Source organism: Helianthus annuus, chromosome 17, assembly GCF_002127325.2.
Source record: "Helianthus annuus cultivar XRQ/B chromosome 17, HanXRQr2.0-SUNRISE, whole genome shotgun sequence".
NCBI classification, from domain to species: Eukaryota; Viridiplantae; Streptophyta; class Magnoliopsida; order Asterales; family Asteraceae; genus Helianthus; species Helianthus annuus.
Genome location: NC_035449.2, coordinates 9,926,056 through 9,935,751, shown reverse-complemented (window position 1 = coordinate 9,935,751; position 9,696 = coordinate 9,926,056). Strand labels below are relative to the sequence as shown.

The following is a 9,696-nucleotide window of genomic DNA, read 5'->3' as shown; positions in this document are numbered from 1 at the left end:
GTATGTATGTAAGCATGATTTAGACACGTAGAGTGTTAACGTTTTAATGGTGTACCTTGAGAATGAAAAGTAATGCAGGTACATTACTGAAGCCTCACCAGGAAATGGATACGCAGATGTAATGCTTAAAGTTTGAAAAATGACGAATAGTGAAGTGTTCGTGAATGAATCTTGTTTATATAATGTGTGCTAATGTATGAATGAATGTGGTGAGTGCAGGTTGTATGAGTCACGAGGATCTTCAAGGATTAGAGATCGAGGATCGAGTCACAAGACAGATTGTACGGGAACGTTGGTGTTGAAATTTAGAAAACCCATGTCATGTATTTAATTGTAAATGAGTTATTTGATGACTTCATGTGAAAAAAAAAAAGTTGTATTAAAATGAAGTTTTAAGTAAGTCAAGGTAATTATAAGGAAAGAAATTTTTATGGTACGTGTTTCCGCTGCGACTTTAGTCAATTACAAAATTAGGGTGTTTCAAGTTGGTATCAGAGCCCTGGTTTGAGGGAATCAAGTACGAGAAGGTAGGTACTTGAACTCAAACCTATGTGCTCTTGTGATAAGGAACCTGTACAATTCATGACTCGATCAAGATCTAAAGGTAGAAATGGAATGAAAACGTGTATATATGTATTCACATGAAGAAGCTAACGGTTTGCTATGTGCAAGGTAAGCTTAAAAGTTTGGAGAGGATGATCCGTGAATGCAGTCTAAGGTGGATGCTAAGGCAGGCAAGGATGCGAATGGACAGACGGACCCCAGGTACACAATGTTGATATGTATGGGTACCGTTGTTAAAAGAAAAAGGAAGAAGTCTCCTTGGGAGGGTAAGTACTAAACGGAAGACAACGATATTGTCTTGGTAAAATTGTAAAAATGTAGCACGAACTGAGACCCACTAATGCGGACATAAGGCGATGATTACCTGAAGGCACGGAATTAGTATGTGAATTGCGCACCTGGCCAGTACGCAAGAAGCATATGACGTTCGTGAGACCGTGGTAATTATCGCAGGTATATCTGTTAGTATTGGGTAGCAGGTGGGCGTGCGGGTGAAGTGGGTAGTAAGGCTCTCGGGAAATTGAGAGTACTATGTAGGAATGAAATGCAGAAAATGATATGTTTGAATCTGTGAGACGGATTCAGCACATGTAATGAATGAAAGATGTGAATGGGTAATGTAAATGAAATGTTTGAATCCGCGAAAAGGATTCAAAGCACGAAAGGAAGAAAATGTATGAATGGTATGTTTGGAACCGCTAGACGGATTCAAAACATGAAAGCAATGAAAGGCATGAATGTGACGTTTGAGTTCGCGGGACGGATTTAAAATATAAAAAGGATGAAATTAATCCACATCACAATGTGTCGACAGTTTGACCATGGTTGTGTCAAACGAGTCATACGGGTAAATGTAAAGTAAGAAACAAAAGAATGATCGTAATGGGCATGCAAACCTAAATTTTAAAGCGAAAGAAAGAAGTTCGAACAAGTTATGTGTTAAATGTGTTAGTAATGGACTCTTAGGAGTCATAATGAATGACGGGCTACGACCCGGACAATGATTTAAGTACGAACAGGTAAGTTTTGTTAAGAATACCGAAATGATGTAATGAATGTCTTTGCAAGTAAGCATGAATGGAAAGAAGTACGAAGAGTACCTCAATACATCTATGGTAAGTAAGAAATGACAGTCTGACCTGGAAAGGTCGAACTGCAAAGGTTGATGAAATGAGGAACTAGAATAAAAGAATTGCATGTAAGGAATGAAATGCGGAATGTGTTAAAGTTTGTACGCAGGACGTTGAAAAAGGAAATATAGGTGAGTAATCACCTAGTATAATGAATGCTTGAATGAAATGTGCTAACCGCTAAAATTGTAGATTATAATGTTAGGAACTCTTGATGTGATGAAACCAAACGAATTGGTGGAAGGATGTGCACGGGCGAAATCGCATTACGCGGATGAATGAAATCTAGCCTAGTATGGCTAGTACTCGTGAAGAATGCGGATCGATCTGGGTTGCGGATCGTCGATTGATGATATGAGATGAGGTCAGTAAAAAGTTTAACCTATGTTAGATAAGTATGAATTGGTTAATTGGCACAATATGGAATGGGTATTATGGGAAGTTTGATTTATTCCAAGAATTGGTTAATTGGGTACGACCTACGAAATGAATGATGGAATGGGTATGGTATAATATGGGAAGTTTGATTTTTTTTTTTTTAGTTGACATAAGAAGAAAGCTATGTCATCAAGAAGCGAATCTCAAAGGTTTTGAGTGAAAAGCTCGAGTATTGGTTAAACTCTCATGAAATGAATTGCACGACACGTATGCTTATGCAAAATAAGTAAGACACGAAATGAGAGGTTAGTAATGTGGAACGAATGAGGCAAGTTGAAGGTAACGTAAGGATATGTATGGTACAAATGACTATAGAAAAGTAGAATGAGCTAACTATGGAGTTAAGCATGTAGGTGTAACTATGAAGTAGTAGTTTTGTGGTGATAACAAAACAATAGTTAAATGTTATACAACGTGTGCATGGAATGGAATCTTAAAGGATGAGGCAAAAGTATTAAATCTATTTTAAACAGATCATATGAAGGTAAGCATTATTATAAGTTTAAATGAATATGTATATTGACCTGCTACTAACGGGTCGAGGAAATGAGAATGTTATGTGAAAGTATGCCATGGAAAGTATAGACTTGTTAAGAAGAAGTCAAGTGTATGAATAATTATGAAATGAGATAGGACGATTACTTATAATTATAATGTGACTATTAAGTCAAAAAATAGATGTGTGTGTGTAAGAGGAAATGAGAAAGGTTTCGGGGACGAAACCTCATTTAAGGGGGGTAGACTTGTAACACCCCAAAACCCGAATGCTTATATTTGTCGTATGTTCCTATATGACATATCATGAAATAAATGACTAGGCTATTTAACCTAGTAAATTGTATGATAAAAACTATTTAAAAGATGAAAGTTGTGCCAATTATGTTTTAATGGCAAACATGGAGGGGTTAAATGGGATATAATGAAAGTTGGGTTACTAAATAACAAAACACACACACAAACACACACTTCGCGTGTGTTCTTGATCGAGCAGGAGACTCCCATGGAGTCAAGAACCCTAACTTCATCATTTTCATCAAATTGGAAGGCTAAATGATGCTTAAACTCATAACCGAGCATGGATTAATGATCACCAACACGAGGGGATCATAAGGTATGTCTTAAATCTAAGATTTGTGATCATGGGTGAAGTGGGTTATGCTCCAATCCGTGAGATAATATGAAATTGATCATGTATAAGGGTTAGAAACATCATATAGAACATGGGTTATGTAAGGTTTGTGTTAATTTGAAGTTTAGATGTGAAACCCGTTTGCTATGGTGAGGATGATGACTTGAATCACCATTTATGTTTAATTCTTGTTGAAAGAATGATGTATTATGTTGGTATGATGAAAGCTTGTTAGATGAATTAGGAGAAATATGATGTTGCTATGTTTGATGTTTAATTGGAAAAGAAACATGATGATTAGTAGTAGGTTTTGATGGGTTATGTATGAAATTAGAAGATGCATGTATGAATTAGTTGTACGTTATGCTTAAAAGGTGGTACACGCACATCAAGTGTATGATGAAATGCATATAGTGTTGTCCGTATAAGCTATTGTGATGTTACGGGTATATGATGATAAGTCGATAGTTAAGTATGGTTAATAGTTGACTTTTGAAAGTCAATTAAGTATAAGAAACATGATTTGACTCGTTGTCGTAAATGTAGGTTGATTGGAAGTCGTATGGTACATGTTATAGCAATCCGTGTTAAATGTAATGACATGATGAGTTACATGAGTTTAAACGTATACGGGTATGATTATATGAGTTATGTTTGTTAAAAATGATTAATGAAGGTTAAGTGTGAAATATGTGATTGATATGATTGTTATCATGTACGAATGCATATGCTAATAGGAGCGTGATTTTGATGAAAAGAGAGTATAGGAATCATGTCAAGACGGACTCAAGCATGAAAGGATAACGGGTCAAGAAAAGGCGAGAACTCGGATACGAGCACGGACGCATAAGGTAAGTGATTTCCGTAATCACTTCGTAGTACAAGTAAGTAATAAAGTGTTGTAATGAATTAAATATGATGTTTGAGGTCAAATATGTGTTAAAGTCTTTCGTCGTAAATGATGGGTTTAAGGTTGACCAAAATGCCCTTGATGGGTATTTTGGGGTAAACGAACTTAAAAGTGGTTTAGAAGCAAGTTATTCGATTAGAGTAATGTTTTGGACAAGTATGGAAGTGGGGATGATGGTTTGGTCAGTCATAGACCAATTAATGCGCGAATAACCTTAACGGGTCAAATAGTTAGAAAATAGTAATAAGTCGAATGTATGTAAGTTAAGAATTTCCGTAATCCGGAGGTAAGATTTTAAGTCCATATGGTAGAATGTGAATTTACAAGCATGTGGGAAGAAACGGGAGGTTAAACGGGTAAACGGTTCGAAAGTTATGCAAGTTTTAGCATTTTCGGACATTGAAACGGATCTGCAGCGAAATGGCGCATGGTCATGCTCCTGGCCGCATGGTCGTGCGCTTGGCCGCATGGTCGTGCGCTTGGTCGCATGGTCGTGCGATTTCGAGCAAATCATTGCACTAGCTTGTGCACTGCCAGTGCCCCCATCGTCGTAGGAACTGCATGGTCGTGCGGTTGGATGCATGGCCGTGCATCAGTTGCCACTGCACGGTCGTGCGGTTGGACGCATGGCCGTGCATCAGCTGCCAGTTCAGTATAATGTGCAGAATTCGTACAGAACAGTCCCGTAACCGAAAAGGAGTCCCGAATCGTATTCTAAACTTATTATAGAATGTTTATGGGATGCGATAAGCGTGTATGTATATATACATGGAGCGATATAAGTAGAAAGGCATAGGTAAATATATAGGTGGGTAGCTGATTGGCGAAAACTATTCGTTTGCTCTGTTTTGTATTGTGAACTCGTTTTAAACGCGTTTCAAGTTACGTACGACTAATTAAACCCACGTTTTTATAAGTTTAAGTGTATGAACATGTGTAGTTATGTATGGATGTATGTTTATAAGTATGTGAGCAAGTACGTGGTTATATGACGGTATGTATGAGAGTAGACATGTATGAGTTTGAAAGGTGTACAAGTAGGGATGTATGCATGTATAGATGTATAATGTCACGAGTGTGCGTGATGATGTGGATATGGGTGTATGTAGAGATGTAGGAAAGGTATGTATGTATGTAAGTATGTATGTAATTGTGTATGTATGTATGTATAAAGACATGTATGAGTGTATGCATGTATGTAAAGATGTAGGAAAGGTATGTATGTATGTATGTATGTAATTGTGTATGTATGTATGTATGTGTAAAGACATGTATGAGTGTATGCATGTATGTGAAGTTGTAGGAAAGATATGTATGTATGTAGATGTGAATGTATGTTTGTATGTAAGTATGTATGTAAGCATGATTTAGACACGTAGAGTGTTAACGTTTTAATGGTGTACCTTGAGAATGAAAAGTAATGCAGGTACATTACTGAAGCCTCACCAGGAAATGGATACGCAGATGTAATGCTTAAAGTTTGAAAAATGACGAATAGTGAAGTGTTCGTGAATGAATCTTGTTTATATAATGTGTGCTAATGTATGAATGAATGTGGTGAGTGCAGGTTGTATGAGTCACGAGGATCTTCAAGGATTAGAGATCGAGGATCGAGTCACAAGACAGATTGTACGGGAACGTTGGTGTTGAAATTTAGAAAACCCATGTCATGTATTTAATTGTAAATGAGTTATTTGATGACTTCATGTGAAAAAAAAAAGTTGTATTAAAATGAAGTTTTAAGTAAGTCAAGGTAATTATAAGGAAAGAAATTTTTATGGTACGTGTTTCCGCTGCGACTTTAGTCAATTACAAAATTAGGGTGTTTCATATGTATAGTCTTTATTATTTGTTATTGAATTTCTGTTTATGCATAATTATTTTTAAATAGGTATAAAGATAACTTTAATTTCTTTTTAAACATGTTTCTGTAATTAGACATTGTTTCTATAAATAGGTTACCGTTATATTTGTTTTTTAAATTGCTTATTTCCTTTGCAGTTATGGATCCTAAAAACAACGCTCCTTCGTTTTTAAAGTTGATTGATGAAGATGATCCTATATTGTTGGTATGTTTCTTTGGTTTTCATTTTTTCAACAGACAATAATTTATTTAAGCTTTTATGTTTTTTGTTTCGAATCATAGGAAATACCTTATGAAAACAAGAGCCGAGAAGTCTGGTGATGGTTACAGGTATGGTTTTACCAAGTGGTCATCTTTCTTGAAATGAAATCACATCCGGTTCGACGCCACTTATTAGTTGATTTTATCCTGTCTGTTTGGTTTTTTTCTTCAAAAATTAATAATATATGTTCTGAATGATTTATAGTTTTTTTCTCATGGTGAACCCTCAATCTTTTGTGACAATCGAACTCGGAGTGTTCGTCAACCAAAACAGGTTAGTTCAGTTTTCTTGGTGTTGTTTGTTTATTGATATCTATAGTCTTTGGTTTTAAGTTTTGTCTTCATGCTTTATTTTGAAAGTTTATGTGATTATCTTTTGAAGTTCATATGGTTTGTTTTATCAATTATATCTTTTTCTATTTAGTTAGTTGTTAATTTTTTTAAGGATACCTTTAATTTCCTTTTAAAGTTTTTTTTTGTTTCTATAAACAAATTACTGTTTTAAGTTTAATTTTATGTATTTAGAATTATTATTCGGTTTCTGTAAATAGACATTGTTTCTATAAATAGATTATCGTTATATTTTTTAAAAACATTGCTTACTTCGTTTGTAGTTATGGATCCTAAAAACAACGCTCCTTCGTTGTTAAAGTTGATTGATACGATCTTATTAGTTGAACTTTATTTAACATTGTTACTAATGTGGACTTTTTATCTATAGTCGAAACACAAGGAGAAGCCACAGACTACCGAAAGTCATGTTGAAGAAGGTGTTGCTGGGGATAGTGTTGGTGACTTTCAACTTCCAAATTTTGAGTCTATATTTAATGTATGTAACTATGTTTTAATATATGTTAACAAACTTTAACAGCCAGTACATTGTTTTATTCTTATATTTTTATATTTTTATATTTATGATGTCATTTTTTAGGATACTGACGACTACAAGTTTGATCGACATATAGCTGCTCTAATTGAGATCATGGTTGCAAAAGTCGCTAGGCGCTCCCTAGTCGGTCGACCGGGGAGTTGAGAGTACTCGGCATAGGCGGAGAGTACTCGGGGAGCACTCGGACATGTTAAATTATAAAGAAATTAGTTTTCGGAAAATAAATATATGTCTAATAACATAAATTTACTAATATTTATAACAAAATACGTGAAAATGATATTCATTATTTAATATGATAGTCATATAAATTATGTTTTATTATTTTTCTAAGTCAAACTCGGCCCAAATTGACCTACGAAATCCGATTTTGGCTGAGTTTGACCGCGTTTGATTGATTCCGATTAATTAGGCGGAGTTAGAGAAAGTCGCCTCGGCAGCCTACCTTGTAGCGACTACTCGGGGAGTACTCGGCCTTGGAAACCTTGTTTTACAACCATGATTGAGATAGAAGATGATAAGAAGCTGGTAAGTGTATGCGTTCAAATTATTAACAGATCTTATTATATCTATTACATAAGTACACTATTAAATTGTGCTAATATTTTCTTTTATGTAGTTCAATGATTGTTGGAATACAAAGAATGATGCTTTGAAAGAGACTCCATCTGCTACCTCTCAATGTCATGTAATATTTTTTTATAAGTTTGTTTATATATTATATAGATGCTATTAATTACTTCATGTTATATTTATATGTTTCTTATTCACTCTTGTGTAGTTGGACACGAAAGGGAAGTCAAAGGTTGTCTGTGGTGATGAAACTGTTTCTCCAAAGGTTTATATGAACTAATAACATAATTTAATATTTTTTTTTCAATATGTACATTGTATTTTTTTATCATATTATGCGTTTTACTTTATCATATTTTTTTTCTTTTGTTTTAGGTCAAAAGCAAGTTTGATATGGATCTCGATAATTTCTTGATACCAAAGAATAAATTTCGTTTACACGAGTTGTCCAAAAATTCTCATATCGCCTATCGTACGCGTTTAAACGTTTCGAGGAAGAATGAGTGTGTTGTCATTGATATAATGAAGCCTTCTGAAAACATTACTGTAAGTACACATTGTATAATGTTTACTAATAAAATTCATTCATGAAATCATTATAGTTCTTTTTAATTATGATACTTATTTTATATCTTTTAAATATTTAGGTTAAATCAAAGCGTGAGGCTTGCAGATCCACCACGGCGACGGCTGATGTTCGCTGTAAACGTACAGTCAAAAGGTTGAAAAACAATTCATTTTTAGACTTCACCAAAGTGGCTGAAATCAAACTGGTATACGTTATGATATGATTATAATCATTATTATTTATTAAATGTCTACTAATTTTTTGATAAATGAATTTAATAATTAATCCATTCTGTTCATTTCTCAGCGTTTACCGGTTGATGTTTCGAGTGATATGTCTCTTTCTATTGATAACTTGCATGACGTTACGATCCAGAACCTAAGGAGTGAGCTAACTAATATGAACACAAGAGCCGAGAAGTCTGATGATGGTTACAGGTATGGTTTTACCAAGTGGTCAGCTTTCTTGAAATCAAATCACATCCGGTTCGGCGCCACACTTTTCTTTAAGTACGTCAAGTCTTCGCAGCTTTTGATGTTGACTTTACAAATGTATAATCCTTTTAATGAATAAATATATTTTTCATTTTAATATGTTAATTTAATACTTATTTAATGTTTGTTTTCAATATTCAATTTTTTTATAAAACTTTATCATGTCATTTATACGATTACATATAATGTTGACTTAAACTTTATACATCAACACTTTACATTTCTGTAAAAATTTTACACTTATTGTTTACTTTCAATTATTTAGGCTAAACCAAAGGGTAAGGTATCCAGATCCTTGACATCCACGTCTCATATGCCTTATGGTACACGTTCTAAGTTTCTGAAAGTTGATGATTGTATGGTCCTTCAGGAAATCAGCTTTGCTGAAAACAAACATGTAAGTATTCTACCATTAAATTATCTCTGATTATTTAAACAACCATGTATCGTATTGTTGTACACTTTTTTCTTATTAATATATTTTATATAACAAAAGTTTACATTTCTATATAATTTTTACACTTATTGTTTTAGGCTAAACCAAAGCGTAAGGCATTCAGTTCCTTGACTTCCAAAGCTCATGATGTTGACCGTAAATGCTCTACATCGAAAAAGTTCAAGAAAACTGCTGTAATTGAGTTCACAAAGAAAGCAGGAAGCAGACTGGTAAACTTTATAATATGATTTCTTTCCTTAAAATTTTATAATACAAGATACATAACTTATTAATGAATCAGATAATTAATCCTTTTGTTTTTTTTTTCTCAGCGTTTACCGACTGATGTTTCAAGCCATCTGTGTCTTTCTATTGACAACTTGCACAATGTTACAGTTCAGAACGAAAAATTTGAACTCACTAAGTTGTGCACTAGAGCC

General features: G+C 34.2%; 1 long non-coding RNA gene across 1 annotated transcript; it reads left to right on the top strand.

The window, feature by feature from the left end:
• The first annotated feature begins 6,516 nt into the window (after positions 1–6,516).
• LOC110925762 lies at positions 6,517–7,259 on the top strand. The gene is made up of 3 exons (XR_002584715.2): positions 6,517–6,570; positions 7,018–7,125; positions 7,228–7,259. It is a non-coding gene; the product is annotated as an uncharacterized LOC110925762 (long non-coding RNA).
• The last annotated feature ends 2,437 nt before the right edge of the window (positions 7,260–9,696 follow it).